This window comes from Neolamprologus brichardi, chromosome 18 (assembly GCF_056152115.1).
Source record: "Neolamprologus brichardi isolate AB-2024 chromosome 18, ASM5615211v1, whole genome shotgun sequence".
NCBI classification, from domain to species: domain Eukaryota; kingdom Metazoa; phylum Chordata; class Actinopteri; order Cichliformes; family Cichlidae; genus Neolamprologus; species Neolamprologus brichardi.
The window spans coordinates 31,983,668-32,002,314 of record NC_142121.1 but is presented as its reverse complement, the minus strand read 5'-3'; positions in this window follow the sequence as shown (position 1 = coordinate 32,002,314).

Below are 18,647 nucleotides of genomic sequence, written 5' to 3'. Positions count from 1 at the left end.
ATGATGATGTCTTAGTTGGTTAAAAAGCAGTGTTAAGTATTGGCTGTGTTGAATATCCGGGAGAGCTGGCTTGGAGAGATGGATGGCTTCTTAAGTAACAGCATCCTGATAGATATGTTGGCACAGGAGCTGAGCATGACGCTTACTGTAAGGAGAGGAGGGCGTGAAATATTACAGTGGCAGGAAAAAGAGAAGGGGAGGGTTGGGAGAGGAGACAGGCTAATACTAACATTTTAGTCACATATTTATTGTGATTAAAAGTAAAATAAAATATTGTATCAATGAATCATATTTCAAATGAAAAAAGCTTCTTTTTTTAACATAACATTTGGCTGCTAGGAGAATGACACAGTTGAAAAGTCACTATTTGTTCCTGCTGCTGCTTCTCTCATGATACCAGGAGGCTGTTTGGTTCTTTCTCCCTAAATCAGATATTAGATATTGTAACTGTAGGATTAGTCGTGTTGTAGACATGCATGTGTGGAGAACAAGTTCACTGATACGGATTTACAGGGTGATGTGCAGAACTGCAATAACTACAGACAGATAAATCTTATGAGCCATACCAAGAAGATCATGGAAAAGGTTGTTGAGGCTAGGTTAAGAAAAGAGGTGATAATCAGTGAGCAGCAGTATGGCTTCATGCTGAGAAAAAGCACTACAAATATGATGTTTGCTTTGAGAGTGTTGCTGGAGAAGTACAGAGAAGGTCAGAAGAAGGTGCATAATAGGGTGACAAGAGAAGAGCTGTGATACTGCATAGGGAAGTCAGGAATGGCCAAGAAGTATGTGAGGGTGGTGCAAGACAAGTACAACTACAACAGTGGAGAGGTCTGTGATAGCTTTAAGGTGGCAGTGGAATTATGTAGGATCTCCTTTTTGTTTGCAGCAGCTATGAACAGGTTGACAGATGAGGTCGGCCAGGAGTCTGATCTGGTCTGTGATGTTTGCAGATGACACTGTCATCTCTGTAGTGAGAGTAGAGAGCAGGTGGAAGTATGATTTGGAGAGAAGAGGAACCAAAGTCATTAGAAGCAAGGCAGAAGGCAGACATGTTTAAATACATGTATTTAAACATGTCTGCCTTCAAGGCAACGGACTTTGCACAAGAAAGGTGAAGACAAGAATGCATGGTGGACTTTCTGCTTCTTAATTCAGATAAAACTGAGGTTATTGTACTCGGCCCTGAAAATCTTAGAAATATGGTATCTAACCAGATTCTTACTCTGGATGGCATTACCTTGGCCTCCAGTAACGCTGTGAGGAACCTTGGAGTGATTTTTGACCAGGATATGTTCTTCAACGCACATTTTAAACAAATATGTAAGACTGCGTTCTTCCTTTTGCACAACATCTCTAAAGTTAGAAATATCCTGTCTCAGAGTGACGCTGAAAAACTAGTTCATGCATTTATTACTTCCAGGCTGGACTACTGTAATTCATTATTATCAGGATGTCCAAAAAACTCACTGAAAAGCCTTCAGCTAATCCAAAATGCTGCAGCAAGAGTACTGACAGGGACTAGAAAGAGAGAGCAGATTTCTCCTGTTTTGGCTTCCATTCATTGGCTTCCTGTTAAATCCAGAATTGAATTCACAATCCTGCTGCTCACATACAAGGGCTTAAATAATCAGGCCCCATCTTATCTTAATGACCTTGTAGTACCATATCACCCTATTAGAGCACTTCGCTCCCGCTCTGCAGGCTTACTTGTTGTTCCTAGAGTATTTAAAAGTAGAATGGGAGGGAGAGCCTTCAGTTTTCAGGCCCCTCTTCTGTGGAACCAGCTTCCAGTTTGGATTCGGGAGACAGACACTATCTCTACTTTTAAGATTAGGCTTAAAACTTTCCTTTTTGCTAAAGCATATAGTTAGGGCTGGACCAGGTGACCCTGAATCCTCCCTTAGTTATGCTGCAATAGACGTAGGCTGCCAGGGGATTCCCATGATGCATTGAGTTTTTCTTTTTCAGTCACCTTTCTCACTCACTATGTGCTGATAGACCTCTCTGCATTGAATCATATCTGTTATTAACCTCTGTCTCTCTTCCACAGCATGTCTTTTATCCTGTCTTCCTTCTCTTACCCCAACCGGTCACAGCAGATGGCCGCCCCTCCCTGAGCCTGGTTCTGCCGGACGTTTCTTCCTGTTAAAAGGGAGTTTTTCCTTCCCACTGTCGCCAAAGTGCTTGCTCATAGGGGGTCATATGATTGTTGGGTTTTTCTCTGTATCTATGAAGCACCTTGAGGCGACTTTTGTTGTGATTTGGCGCTATATAAATAAAATTGAATTGAATTGAAATTGAATACAGGAGAGGATGGGGAGAGGGCCACTTGGACAAAAAAAAAAAAAAGGTGACATCTATTAGATTTTTTTATTTTTTTATTTTCCAGAAAATCAGAAATCTGAAAAGAAAATCCAGACAATGTCCCCATTTTTTTCAGTGGCTGACCAAATGAAAGACTGACCAAATGTGCATTAAGAAGTGAAGTTCCTGGTGGTACAGTGCAATTTAAACACATTGCTTTCAATCAAGAGGTCTGGGTGCGTATGCTGTGTGAGAACACCCTTTTACGTTTTTCGGTTTCGTTACTTTCATTAGTTTTGTAGTCCAGACAAAAAAAAAGAGAATTTTTTGTTTTTAGATTTTGTTAACAAAACAACTTGTTTCTGGCTGAGTAGCCTAAATACCACAATTTACCACAATTAAGTAAGAATTATCCTGTGCTGCCCTGTTGTGAACATGCTGAAAATGTAGTGTTTTGCCTGTGGTTCCTGAAAAAATCTGCATAAATTAGCAAGCCAAGCATGTTATGGATGAAGAAGTATATTGTTGTGTTATGTACTGAATTCTGGGCATTCTTCCTTTAAAGAAAAAAAAGCCCTTTAGTATCATCATGGCATCATTAATGGCATCCGCTGCCATCACTGTGTGCTCCAAGAGTCGAAGTCACCAACACTTTGGAGGAAATAAGTCAAGCTGGAAATCATCTTTTTAAAAAATTCCAATATAAAAAACACGTTATTTCACAAGACTTGAAATTTGAACATTTTATTGGCACTTTTTTAGAGTATATACATATTTAAATATCTGAAAGAGAACCTTTTATATCTTTTTAATATGCTACGTTTCAGAGAGAGAGAAAACCTGAAGCTCATGTTTGAAAATATGTCCATTTATCATCACCTTTAGACTGCTCTTACCCTGGAAGGGTTATTTTGTCTGATGGGACTGAACCAGCCCTCCTCCCCCACCACTCCAATAAGTGTTTTTCAATTACTGCTGTCAGCCGGTAATCATTCAGTGATGAATAGTCTGATATCCAGCCTTTATATTCATCTACCTTCTTTGTTATATTGTTTCTAGACAAGACTACATGTGTGTGTCAGAGAGTAGAAAGAGATGTAGTCTAATATATGTTTCCTATTTAATGATTTTTGCCTTGTTTTTTTTATTTCATAACACAAATAAATATAAATAAATATAAATTTTTCAACCATTAAACAAATAACTGTGATTCCTGATAAGTCCATGATTGTATTTTGATCAAATATTTATGATTATTACTCATCATGATAATTATTGCAATTCATTTCTCTTTTTCTATGTTTTTGGTGCAAACAACAAAAAGCACAAGCACAAACAAGCAAAAGTGCCCCAATTGTATCTTTAGGAGCATTATGTAAATGCAGTATTATGCAGAAAGCATGTAATGGCACCAAACAAGGCAAAGCAGACAGAGGAAGCATTAATTTTATCAGTTTATTTTTGGATCATTATAGCCAGAGCAGAATGGTCAAATAGTTGCAGAAAGCAACTGCTTTTAAAAACTTTAGGAAAATAAAATAAAATACATTGAAGGACTATACAGTTATTCAGTAATGTGACATAATAGCAATGACATCAATTCATGACTTGATAGCGATACAAAGTGTTGGAAAGTTAAGGGGAAATTTGTTTTTTGTGGAGGTTCCAGCTTCCTGTTCCTGTTTACCAGCACATTTCCACAATACCATGATAATGCCTTCCAAAATTTTTGTTTTGTTCGACAACTGCTGTGTGCCTTAAAAATTATTGCAATAAGTAACAGTCAGATGCTGTTATCAAGCTGTTATTATCAGTCATTACAAATATCTTTTCTTCACTTGTTTTTATTAGTAATAAGGCACACAGTCTTTGATTTTTGGTCCAGCGCATAAAAAACGAAACATACAAGTCTTTAATTGGAATTATCCTATTTTTCTCACATTGTCACTTTCCATAACATTAATTGTATCATTTGCTAACCATACGTTCATTATATTTTAGAAACCACCCAACTACAGATTTTATTAACATAAAGCATGTAGTAATAACTATTACAGAAACTGGACAAAGCAGTATTTTCTAATTATTTCATTTAAAAGAATGTCATAGAGAGTAATTGGAGGTTTTGCAGAAACTGTTGACCAACATGACTTGAATCAGTCTAAGGAGTTTGTAAAGAGAAGCGTCTGGACTTCTTTTAGTTTCCTTGAAGACGTTTCACCTCTCATCCGAGAAGCTTCTTCAGTTCTAAGAGCAATTGGTGGAGAGTCCCAGATTTTAAGCCCTCCCTATGGGAGTGTCCCCAAGAGGGTCATGGAGCCCCATTTGCTTCCCCCAAAAGTCACCATGAGATAAACAAAGAACAATAACTTTAAGAGGAATTGAAAATGACTTATATCCTGTATATTGTTGTGTTTGTATATGTTTTTATAAAGTATTGAAATTAATGTGACGCTAAGAAGGATTAAAAAAATATTTTCTTTTTTATCACACTATGAGTAAGTAACTCCAAAACACATATCCACAGAAATGCACACTTGTGAACAGTACAAGCACACATAGACATAATGTTTTCTTCAGCCATTGCAACATGGTAGAAATCCTCCTCAGTCATTTCCTAGAAACAATAAAATAAAATACATGTACAGGCAGAGGAAGGACTTCCTGCCCTCCTCCTCCTCCCTCCTTTCCCCTCCTGTTTTCCCTCTGGTCTCCATCTATCACATGCAGCGGGTACCACAGGCCACTGACCAAGCCTGTCCTCCCATCATTAGCCCCGCGTTCTCCCCACGCGATCCGTGTGGCTACCCCTGTCTCCTCTCTCCAGCCCGACACCCCATAATAATATCTCTTTCAACCTTCACACCGTGATAAATAGAAGTGCACAGAACAAAAGGGATGGTGGGAGAAGAGGGAGGGGGAACAGGGGTATGAGTAAGAGAATCGGGATGAAGAAAGAAAAAAAAGGGTGGTGGTGATGGGGGGTCCCTCTGTGTGTGTGTGGTTGTGTGTTTTTCTTTAAGGCCACTCATTATCAGGACAGGCAATCAGAATTTATTAAGATGAACTTAAGTTTTTTGAACAGTTTTAGAAGCAATACATTAAAACACACACAGCTAAATAAATATATGAAATGCTGAGTGAAGATACACAGGTCTTGCTAATGCCATACCACTAATGAACCAGTGATGGATGCTCATTTTGTAAATGTCCAAACTTGTGGTGCGATAGGACCACCTGATGCCAAGAAGTTAAGGAATATAGTGCACTTCCTAATGTCTTTCAGGAATGAATTTTCAATTCTCTGCTGCCTAGTCCTTTATTTTCTTGGTCCCTTTGTCACATTTCCTGTCTTTTCAACAATGCAAGTCCTATCAGAGAGCCAAGATTTAAAAATAACACTACATGATGCTTAAGTACAGGTGGTCTTTATTCATATGGAAATATATTCTGCTCTCCTTTCCACAACATGCTAAATTATCCAATAAAAGTCTTTTAAAAGAGGATAGCAGTGAATGCACACACGTTGCAGCAAACAAACACAAACGCAGAGAACATCAATGCAAAAAAAAATAAATAAAATAAAATACAGTGCATAAAACAACTAAAGAAATGTGCAACGACTGAGCACAAAGGAATGATGCATCATTTTGTGTGTTATTCTGTATTAAAGTTTAACTGGGTAATATAAATACAAGGAGATGTCATTATTTTTCATGCCACTTTTTCATATCACTATTTTTTTGCCTTTCAGATGTATAACTTCATTTTGTCACCAGCACTGCACTGCAAAATGTTACTTTAAAGACAAAAATACTTTTTCTTTGATATTGTTATAATTACTGCCACTACCACCACTCCAGTAACGGTTGCTATGACCCCTGAAATTAGTATACGACAGTGAATGTCAGTGAATATAAAAAATTGATATAATCAAAGAAATCCGTGCTGTTTAAAAGCATAAAAACATATAAGAATAAAATGCCCTCTTATGTTTAAAGCTAGTTATGCTTGTTGGATTAGCCAGCAGCATCTTTGTCTTTTGATTCATCTCATAGTGTAAATAATGCTAATAATAAAATAAATCAACCCTCCTCAGTTTCTCCAAGACAAAAACAGGGACATGAAATCATTACACAGGTTCCCCTGAGACCTGTTTAGACTCTGATGTTTAAGTTATAATTAAAAAGTCTCCCGCATCTCCTCTTTCTCAATCCCTGCTCTCATAATATCTGTGTGATTTATCAGCACAGCCATGAATTAGTCTTTTTTTGAGCCCCCTCTGTATGAGATGTGTATTGTATTTCATTTGAACGGTTAAGCAGGTCATTGTGTGTCTGTGTGCATTAATGTGCATGCTCTGGATCTGTATTGGCTTTGATCGGTGTCATGCTGTTTTCACGTTCAGTGAAAGACTGTTTGTGAATCGGTCGTCACATCTTTATCACCTGCAGAGAGGAGTCCTACTGAATATTACCGGGAGCTGGGTTGTTATGAGGGACTGTGTGTGTGTGTGTGAGTGTGTGTGCGATTGTGGATGTGGATGTTTGGGTCGCAGGGTTACCTTTAATATCAGTCTGAGGTTCGACTGTGAGTCATTTGTAGATGAAACAATATGTCATGGTTTGTCAGGAGAAGAATTCTTGTTAATGAATTTGTCTTCTTTTGTATGCATCACTAAATGCTGTAAAACGTCCATCGACTTCCTCTCTCTCATCTACATATTCCCAGTTCCTTCCTTCCCTCTGTCTCTCCATCCTTGATTTCCTGTGTCTTTGCCCAACGTGATTTAAGAGTTGTCCTCATCGCTTTGACACATCAGTATTTCTATCAGAGGAGATTAGAACTCTGTGTGTGTGTCTGTGTGTGTGCGTGCGTGTGTGTGTGAGAGAGAAGGATATCATGATGATTCAAATATAATAGCTCTGTATTTCTGCCTTCCCTTTGTAACTGTACAGTTCAGTCAGAAAGATTAATATGTGTGAGAGTGTGTGCGTCTCTGATGTTGTGTGCACGCATGTAGAATCGTGTGGCTACACATTGCAGCACAGGACAGTAATATCTGCCATGCATACATTATCCATCCTTCTTATTATCCAGGAAATCACAAGCAAGGAGAATTAAAGTGAGCCTCCTTGCAGTCTTGGTGTTTCTGAGCAGACCAAACTGCTCTGCACCCCACCACCCACCACTACCCCCTTCCCCCAGTCAGAGGTTAAGATAGCAATCAGGCCAGAACCGCAGATGGAGGCAGACATTTTAATATTATTTTAATATTCACCACGGCTGGTAATTGTTAAAGGACAGTCCAGTCCTTACTCCTTTCCGTCAAAGTCTGAGCAATTGTGCCAAAGGCTGCAAAGCATGCAGACTTTGAAGCAGTGACAGGAGGGGAATGAAAGATTGCAAATTGGCTACTGGAATGCCAACTGGAAACTAAGTGTGTGTGTGTGTGTGTGTGTGTGTGTGTGTGTGTGTTTGTATAAATATATACATATACATACATATATCTATCTATCTATCTATCTATCTATATCTATATAGATATAGATATAGATATAGATATTTATATTTATATTTATATGGATATAGATATATATATGTGTGTGTGTTTCACCAATTGTGCTGAAGTTTAAATTTTATTTATTTAGTTTGTTTTCTTTAGAAACATTTTAGAAAATCTAGAAAACAGATTTCTTCATTTTTGCATCCTAGTGCTCTTCTGGGAAAATTACCAGAATATGGAGAAAAAGACTTGCACACAGAAAAGATTGGTTACCATCATTATATGGTGTTATTTTCAGTGGTTTGTTCTCCTGTCATATCAAAAAAGTCAATGAATTTATAACTCTGAATGAGGGCTTTGAGTATTTAGGGCCTGTGTTAGTTTTGGTATACATATTCAAAATGTTATATTGTAACATACTGAATATCTTTGGGGAAAAAAGTAAAAAAAAAAACAAAAAAAACATCTGGATAAAAGGAAGTATATCCAAGTTCAGTATTTTGTCTGTGTAAGTTAACATCGATGAGACTGTCATTCAAAACTATGTGCAGGAGTGTAACACCACCTTCTTGCTGGCTCTATATTTCTGTATTCCTTTTGAGGTCATCTTTTACCGCCAAAATAAAAGGAGCTCACTAGAGCTATTTGTAAATGCTTTTACGACTACAAACAAAAATTACATTCACTTTTCTTTTTTGGAGTGAGACAAAATGTCTTTATAACTAAGTGAGAAATGCATATGGTAAAAAAAAAAAAATTAAATTATTAGTATGATTCAAGTTTTTTCAACGTAAGTGCTCCACAGAGAAGGTAAACACGCATATCCTTTATCATAGACGGGCAGACTACAAAATCAAATGCCAAAACTTGTCACTGTGTGCTTTGAAAGAACAAAATACAACTTTGATTAAAGTAATTTTCCTGCCTCGAAGCCGGCATCCGAACTACAAATCTCATGTGGCCGAATAAAACTGTGCCAGCCGAAAAATAAAGGGAGCTGACACCAAAATAGCCTGCCTGTTCTGCATGCTCCTTGCTGTTATGCATCAATCTATCAGCCAGCCTTATTGCTATTCAGATTACACACAGCGCACACACACTATTCAGATTAGAGACTAAGGTGTACGGGACATTGAGGGGTTCAGCGGCGACATGAGTGACCTTTTCAATCGCTGCTGGACACCTTGAGTTGGTCATGAATCCATCTCCGCGAACTGGTGTGATAGGCGATTTCTTGAAGCCTTTCCAATGCTCTTCAACTCTACTACAAGGATATTGTATTGTATACACACGACACGTGTTCAGCTGTACTCTTGTACTTTCTGCTTCTTTTTTCAAGTATTTCTGGGTCTTTTAGTCTTGCCCTAAAATACAGTTATTGTAAATCAAGTGTTTTCAAGAAAATCTGTAGCTGTGCAATATTAAAATTTTGTGTTAACAGTCAAATCTGCTTGATAGCCAACTCTATACAAATAAGAATATCTTCCCTTTGTCTTTTTTTAATTATGCTTTTTGTTGCTATGATTTTAATATTAAAGTGCCATCTATTTTTAAAAGAATTGCTAAAGAACCATTTAAATGGAGCCCTTTACTAAACTAGTTGGTGCAACATAGAACTTTTATGAAAATCATTTGCTGCAGAACAATTTTTTATGGTTCTTCTGGCTTTAAAAAAATTGCTAAGGAACCTGTGGAAAGATTCTTTGTTGAACCAAAAATGCTTCTCAAGCGGCTTCATGTTAAAGAACACACATAAAGAACGTTACATAATTTACTCAGGGATTTTTTTATTTATTTTTTTAATAACCAAAATGCACTACTTTTCTGTATAGCATTTAAAGAAGTACCCCTAGAGTTAGGCAGTTTAAAGTTTCTGTATTACAAGGACTTGACAATAAGTCTTCATGGCAGCTGATGCAAAATAATGCAGCTGTCACTAATAATCCAAATCTTAAAGCTACAAACTCATTATTTGTTTCTTTAGTTGCCAGGGATGATATGTCTGCTTTCCATTTATGCTGGAATTTAATGAGTGAAAGAGTGTAGGTGGTATCGGTGCTGTTGGACAGCTCCATTTTTCCAGTGTCATTAATGATCCAAACTCTATTCTGAGAGACACTTTATAATGACCATTGTTAATAATTGTACTGTTTTATAATTAAACTTACAGTAAATAGTTGTGCTAGCCTTAAGAGTTTTACACACCAGATGTGTTAAATACACGCAAATATTTTGTGTAATAAAAATATTTTTTTTACTAATTTTTAACTGTTCACACCGCGTAATTTGCAGGATGAATTAGCAGCATTTGTTTTTTCAAACCAAGCTCAATTTTTCTGATCCAAATAAACATATCTGACCAATCAGACCACTGCATTTGACAATAATCACGCTGTGACTGAAAAAGCGCACAAGTACTGAATATACAATAATATTGAAATAGTGAAATAATATAATTTTAGACACACAGCTAGACGCAGCTCCAGGTCAGTCGGCTCAGAAATGATTGCTGCCTCCTCGGATGTGGTCCCAACTCTGCCTACAAGAGCTCAAACTACACTACTGACATTCTGAGATACGTACAAAAGTTGTGACTTCAGTGTGTATATATGTTACATGATTGTGTGTAATTCAATCCAAATCTAGGTAACAGTGGCTAGAGCCCATACTGAATACATACAGCATACATCTGCATTCACAGGAATTTACATTAACTATTTATATTCAGAATCCAAACAGAACCTCATCGATCCAAAACAGAAATTCCCCAACTCCTTCACAAAGTGTACTTCCTGCAAGATGCCACTTCGATTTAATAAGTGATGTAGGCACTTGGCCACTTGGAAGTTTACAAGTTTACAAACTAATTAATAACTGATTACTAAATACGATTTATTATCATTTGTGCCACTAAATGAAATACTAAGTTCAGTTCTTTTGGTTTTAATGAAAACATATGACCAAGCTTTATTTTATGAAACTCTAGATACTCTATTTCCATGAAATATGAAATAACTGTATATGCTTTTCTGAATCTGAACTGCCAAGTATCACATGGATACTCATTGAAATGATGACACACACACACACACACACACACACACACACACACACACACACACACACACACACACACACACACACACACACACACACACACAGAAATGCTGAGGACTGTGGATTCCTTAAACAAGTTTGGTTCTCCCTCGTGCATCCTCAGCCACAGTCCTGGTTGATTATCCTCACACTTATTAATTTATTGCTTTTGTATATCTGTTGCCTATGAGCTCTTTAGTGAAATAGCCAAGACAGATTTAAATTCACTGTGTAGAGTTTAATTGCAGTGCAACTGTCTTCAGCAGGGATGTTACAGGAAGAGACTAATTTTTTGGTAATCTTTTCATTCTAATTCTAAAGAACTTCAATTCTAAAGAAAAACAACTCATCCAGCTCCAAAATTATTTTCTTTCTTTTTTTCATGCGGATCCATGAGTGGCACATGTCATTGTCCTATAAGAGACAAATATAAAAGGGTCAAATCCTCCCCTATGATACAGAATAATAATCTCCAGAAAAGAGAGACAGAAAAGTCAGCAGACATCTACACAAAGACATGAGGGGGGAGCACAAGCAGCAGATAACTTAATAGAGGGATTGGACAGGGCTAAAAAGGAAGAGTGAAATCATTAGGATGCAAATGAGAGGGAACGATTAGCATGTGTGTGAGAGATTGAAAGAGATACTGTATGAAAGGCAGAGGACAAGATTGAGTCATCTATGGCTTCGGTGGGGTTTTCCTCTGAAAGCAACAACTGTCACATGATCCCTGTCAAAGATCCAGGCTACAGGTGCAATTAATTTTAACAGTGATGACTATTTTACCAGATACAGGAATTTGTTTTACAATGCTGTGACTCACCCCTCTGTCCAAACCATTTCATCCAGCATTTTATCAGAAATGATAAGGCGAGGGCACATACAAGTGTATGTGTGTGTTTGTTTGCCTGCGGGGAGAAAGACGAATGTCAAAGGGGCTGTTGTCTTCAAGAGTATCTTCTCAAACTTAGAGATTATGAACGTGCTCTTGTATGTGCGAGCAGGCATAGGTACAGATGGGGTTTTTTAATCAGTCGAGTACATCGGGCCACCATCTTCTGTCTCTGCCTTTCATCTGCTCTTTTTCTCCTTCCTCCTATTTGGTCTTCCAATGAGGTGAGAGAGTTCGCGCCACTCTGTTAGCCGCCGTCTTAGCCATTGAGTCTCTTCATAAAACAGAAATATGTAGTGGCTCGGGTCAAAGCCACAACCAAATAAAATCCAGCCAAGTGTCTTGCAGTGAAGCCATCCATTCACATCATAAAAATGGCTCTTTATTTGTGTTTTCAGTCCGTCAGTCTGTTGTTGGCCATTTGGCTCATCTTAGGTACTGGGATATCGCCTTTCTCCATAAATCCACGCTCTCTCATCTCTCGTTCTCGCTTCTTTCTCTTTAACTCTGCCTGTCGTCGTCTCCTTGAGTGTTTCACGGTGCATCATGTGAGATTTATTTCCAAATATACTGTTGCAAAATGTACTGTGTGTCTTCTTGTTTTGAGGAGGGATTTACTCCCCGTTAAGAAGAGTTATGTACACTGAGGCGTTTTACACCCTGACTCTTGGTAACAGGGTGTTCTCTGACATATTTCACCCGGGCCTCCACCTAATCCACATATCAATCCACAGCCTAGAAACACTTTCACACGCATTTACAGAAGAAAGAGATCTCATGGGGTTGACAGGTTTTCACTTTATGGTTGTATATTGTTTGTACTACTAAATGTAAATCTCTGATATCAAACTTAAAATTCAGTTGGAAATGAAATAAAAGATGGACGGAAATAACAGAGATGGAAAAGTATGCAAGTTTCTCTTTCTTTTATGTATAGCTTGTTCATGAATATTCTTGCTTGTATTATCTTGTGAGATAAAATGTAAAAGGCATCTTCTTTCTGATTTATTTTTAAAATTTAGATAATTCTGAGTTGGAGCAACGCTTGTGAGGCAGGTTGTGTTCCTGGCTGCTGATCATGCGAAGCAGAATGTCCTCTTGTAGCAAATAAAACATGTAATTTATGGCTCTCGCAGCACTTGGTAAGACTTAAGGAACCTCTGTGTTCTTGGTTTAAGAAGTCAGCTTGAGACTTGCTCACTTTATTAACATTTCTTTCCTACGCTTAACTAAGGTTTTTCTTTTTGTTTTTTGTTTTTTCAGGAAATGTGAACCATGCTCTTTGACGTCATAGTCCTGGATTTGACACACGCACATGGGGGGACTCCAGGAGTCACAGGAAACAATGCATCTATGGCCAGGATATGATGCAGATGACAAAAGCCGGTGTATGCTTCCAGTTCCAAAGCTGGAAGTCCACATTTGATTGTAAATACTGTACGTGTGTCAGATCATACTCTGGAGTTCTCTTCTGGAGTTGTCTTTATAGTAAAGCCATGTGGAGTGAACTGGGAATCAGGCAGTGGTTTTTAAAGTCTGTCTGACCTTACTGACCACTTAAACACACACAGCTATATGCAATGTAGAATCACACGCTGCTTTTTGGAATGTGGGTAAAGCCAGAGAGCCAGAGTACCCTGTGAAAACCTGAACAGGGAAAACAACATCATCAGACCTGATTATTTTGGAAATTAGACAAAGCTACTCAGGTAGAGTCGAAGAATAAAAAGGTAAAGTTTAGGTAGATATGATTTTTACGCCTGCTGGTGATATGGCTCTAAAGATGAGGGTGTTTGTGTCTCACTTCACTGGTTTGGCCTGATGGTCATCAACTTGTAGTACCTGAAAAGCAACTCCTTATTGGTGTTGCACCTCCAGTAGTTGGATTTTCGTGGTTTTGTGTAATGGTGAGAATTACTCCACTACATATACACACATACATACAATGCTCCTGTTCGTGACCTTTGGTATTTGCTGTTTAGAGAGAAGACTCTACAAATGAGTGAAATGTTTACTTCTGTGGCATTTTCCTTACACACGTGAATAAAGTTATGCACTCTGCAGGCCCTATTCACATGTGAATCTTGCACAATCACTGTACACATGTAAACATCGAATAGAAAACAGCCAGTGCAATTTGGCACAGTAGCAACCAGGTGAGTCTTGATCTTTTTCTTTCTCAGCAATCATTCTCTTCACCAGGTCAGTCTAACTATGCGGATGAAATCAGTGATGTTTTTATTGAGTCTTTGTAAGAATGCGTTTTATATTGCCCTCTGTAGTTTTCTTCTTTTTCCTTTCCATTTCACTCACTTCCTCTCTCTCTCCTCAGGCTGTGTATTAGGACTCTATGTTAATGACAGTTGACAGAAAGTTGAAGGGCATGGGCTGCTCCCTGTCAGCCCTGTTTTGGACTCATAATTATTTCACCAGTGTCACGTCACTGTCACCTTCGCCTGCTTTACACTGCCACACACACACACACATAGATCCCACCCAGCCACCCTGCCTGCTGAGCCTTAAGGAGAGAAAGAGAGTGTGTGCCTGTGTGTTTGTGTGTGTGTCTGGCTGTCACTCGACCTCAGAGTTGGCCGTTTCCCTGCCAAGACAAGCATCGCTGCCACACGGCAACCGTCGCTCTGCGTGCTCGTCTCCGTGGTAACAAACCAGAACCACAGCCTTGTGGCAGTGTGCTTATGTGGTGGATTTTGACTTTCCAACTGGATACCAAAATAATATTTTGGCAAGATGTTGTACAACTGGAAACAGTTGTGCTGAGGTCTGCACTGAAAGGAAATTTGGGAGGAACTTGAGCAGCCTGGCAGTTTTTTTTTTTTAAACAAAATTTGATCGGCAAAGAAAAGGGCTTACAAATGAAAATGATCTGAAATAAAAAACTGTCAGAACAGCAAAAGTGAGGGATATATTTCTGTCACAGTGATCTAAAAGGTTAAAGTGAATACAGTATGAATGTATGGTGAAATATGGCTTGTAGTCTGAAGCGTTTGAAGATAACAATAGATAATAAACGCCAGTCTATTTCCATTTCCAATATCAGTTTAATGTTTACAACTTTGTGTTTTTGGAATACTGTTCTATTATTTATTGAATTTATCCTAATTTGTTTGAAAGCGTCAGTGTACATTTGACAGCACACTTAATTTCAGAGGCTGCTTAATATTTCAAATAAGACTTTAATGCTTAAAAATAATATTTTAAAATAAAAGGTTTTCTTTTTTTTATATCTTTTTTAATTGAGGTAGTGCAATGGAGCAGTGATTGGCACTGTTGCCTCACCGCATGAAGGCCCTGGTTTTAAATGCACCATCTGGCTGAGGCCTTTTCTGTGTGGCATAAATTTTAGTTTACTGTTTTTATTGTGTCTTTTTCAGTTACGTAGTAGACTATTGAAATGTACTTAATAATTTCAACATAATCTCAGCATCAGATGTGTCATCTTCTAAGCCTGTCTATACATCCGTCTGTACTGCTTTTCTGGGTTTGGGTTACTGAGATGGAAGTATAAGCATAGAAAGCCAGACTTGCTTCATGCAGGTCACCTCTTCCAGTTTATTTATAGGGGACAGCATCATTCCCTGACACTGTTCCTCCTCCTGGATATGCCCACTTTGCCTGCAAGTCCTGCAGGAGGCATCCTAGTTAGATGCCTTCACTTTTATGCTCAGCTTCTCTTCGCCACAAAATATGGGTACTATGCCTGCATCACTGTAAATGCTCCTCCAACCCAAATAAGACAATGAGATACCTAAACAGGGGTTGCATGCTTCGTACTCTGTACTCTGAATTTAGCGATCCAAGATCAAATTTCACTGAGACCTGATTTTAAGAGGCCACTTCAAAATAAGTTTTACGTATGAGACAAAATAGGACGGTATGTCTAATTATTAATGTCACCAGGATTATTCACGCCACGCTCCCTGTGTCCTGGGTGGTGCACATCAATGTATTTGTGGCTATCCGAACATAATTTCCTTAGGGTTTAACCTCCTAGGACCTGGCGTCCACATATGTGGACATCACATTTTGGGTTATTTAGACCCATACTCAATTTTGCTCTACAGTTGCATTTGGCTATTATTACATTGCTGTAACAGTGCTTCTTGGTAATAAATCGTATACTGCTGGAAGGCCAGCTTATTTACCCTTAAATGGTGTCACATTTGTAAGGAAAATGTATTTGTGGGTTAAACAGTAGAGTTGGGTATGTAGGCTAGGGAAAACTGCAAATGTTCTCTGCAAATGCCAGACAGTTTATTGACACTTGTTTGGTGTCTTTTTTCAGTTTAATGATTGTAATCTGAAGAAACAAGACATATTAGCACTTGAAGATTTTATTCATTTAACATACAGAAGCATTAGTAGAATTTGTCAGAACCATACAGCCCCAAAAGCCTGGCACCTGCTCCGAATGCGGGGGCATCCCATTCTTCAACCAGCATTTGGCATGTCAGCCAATGTGGCCGTGTTAGTCAACTCTGGCATGAACAGCATTCCCAAGCTAATAAGCCCCACTCTATGGGGGCAAGTGTTTTCATTTTGAAGGATAGATTTCTGTGGACTTGGAGAAGGCATTCGACTGGGTCCCTCGGGGGGTCCTGGGGGGGGGGGGGGGGGGGGGGGGGTGTGGTCCGGGAGTATGGGGTATCTGGCCCATTGCTACGGGCCATTCAGTCCTTATACAACCGTTGCAAGAGCTTGTTCCACATAGCCGGCAATATGTCGGACTCGTTCCTGGTGGGTGATGGGCTCCGCCAGGGCTGCCCTTTGTCACAGATTCTGTTCGCAAATTTTATTGACAGAATTTCTAGGCGTAGCCAAGTGGCGGAGGGCTTTCACTTGGGTGGTCTCAGGATCTCACCTCTACTTTTTGCGGATGATGTGGTTCTGATGGCTTCATCGGGTAATGGCCTCTAGCTCGCCTTGGAGTGGTTCGCAGCCGAGTGTGAAGCGGTGTGAATGAGAATCAGCCGGGTCAGGGATGAATTCCTGCCCCAAGTGGAGGAGTTTAAGTATCTCGGGATCTTGTTCACGACTGACGGGAGAAGGGAGCGGGAGATCGAGATATTGGTACTGCAGTCACAGTGAAGTACCGGTCTGTTGTGGTGAAGAGAGAGCTCAGTGTAAAAGCAAAGTTACCAATTTACCGGTCGATCTACGCCCCTACCCTCAGCTATGGTCTCGAGCTGTGGGTAGTGACCGAAAGAACAAGATCGCGGATACAAGCGGTGGAAATGGGCTTCCTCCGAAGGGTGGCTGGCCTCTCTCTTAGAGATAGGGTGGGAAGAAGGAGCCGCTGCTCCTGCTTCTAAAGGAGCCAGTTGAGGTGGTTCAGGCATCTGACAAGGATGTCTCCTGGGTGAGGTGTTCTGGGCATGTCCCACAGGTGTTCCGGGAGGAGGCCCGGGGCAGACCCAGGGTACGCAGGATACGCCCCATTTGACCACCAGAGGTGGGTAGTAACGAGTTACATTTACTCCGTTACATTCATTTGAGTAAGTTTTTGAAAAAAAATTACTTTTAAAGTACCTTTTTTGCACGATACATTTTACTTTTACTTGAGTACATTTGTGAAGAAGAAACTGTACTTTTTCTCAGCTATATTTGGCGAAATTTGACTCTTTACTTTTTAAAAAATAATCAGTTTAACACATTAGATAATACTGCTAATAATGGATCGCCAGGGCAGTTTCCTGTAATTCTTTTACCAATCAGATGTGGCCATGCAGTCACATGACCAGTTTGAAATTGTGGCGGGCAGAGTGGCCCAACACATGAAAACATGGCAGAGTCAACTGTCTCCGCTAGAAATGAAGAGGATGAACACCCTTGGCCTCATATACAAAGATTGGATCGTTCTTCCATTTGCGCAACATCTCTAAAGTTAGAAATATCCTGTCTCAGAGTGACGCTGAAAAACTAGTTCATGCATTGTCAAAGGAGCTTGCAAAGAAAAGCGTCTGGACTTCTTTAAGTTACTTGAAGACGTTTCACCTCTCATCCGAGAGGCTTCTTCAGTTCTAAGGTCAAATGGTGGGGAGTCCCAGATATAACCCTAGTGGGAGTGTCCCCCCACAGAGGGACAAAAGGACCCCCTGATGATCCTCTAATCGCCTGAGCCAAGGTGTGGAACTGGGTGTGGGTCCCAATCAGCCAGAGTTTCGGGTGAGTTCATTGTGAAACCTGGCCCCACCTTATCATGCGAATTCCTGAGGTCAGATGGCCCAGGGTGTGAGTGGGCGTTAAGGCGTCTGGGAAGGGATCTCAAAACTGGATTATAGATGGCAGAGAGTTGGTGTCGTAAACCACCGCCTCTGTTCAAAGATGGTCGCTCACAGTGGACATAGATGGCTTCTTTCACTCCTCTTTCAAACCATCTGTCCTCTCTGTCCAAAATGTGAACATTGGCATCCTCGAAAGAGTGTCCTTTATCCTTAAGATGCAGATGGACCGCTGAGTCTTGTCCTGTGGAGGTCGCTCTTCTGTGTTGTGCCATGCGCTTGTGAAGTGGCTGTTTGGTCTCTCCAATGTAGAGGTCTGGGCATTCCTCGCTGCACTGTACGGCATACACCACATTGTTAAGTCTGTGTTTTGGCGTTTTGTCTTTCGGGTGAACCAGTTTTTGTCTGAGTGTGTTGCTGGGTCTGAAGTATACCGGGATGTCATGCTTGGAGAAAACCCTCCTGAGTTTCTCTGATACACCGGCTACATAGGGGATGACAATGTTGTTGCGCCTGTCCTTCTTATCCTTCCTCGCTGGTGTCTGATCTTCTTTTCTGTGCTTCTTTGCTGACTTTAAGAACGCCCATTTAGGATAGCCGCACGTTT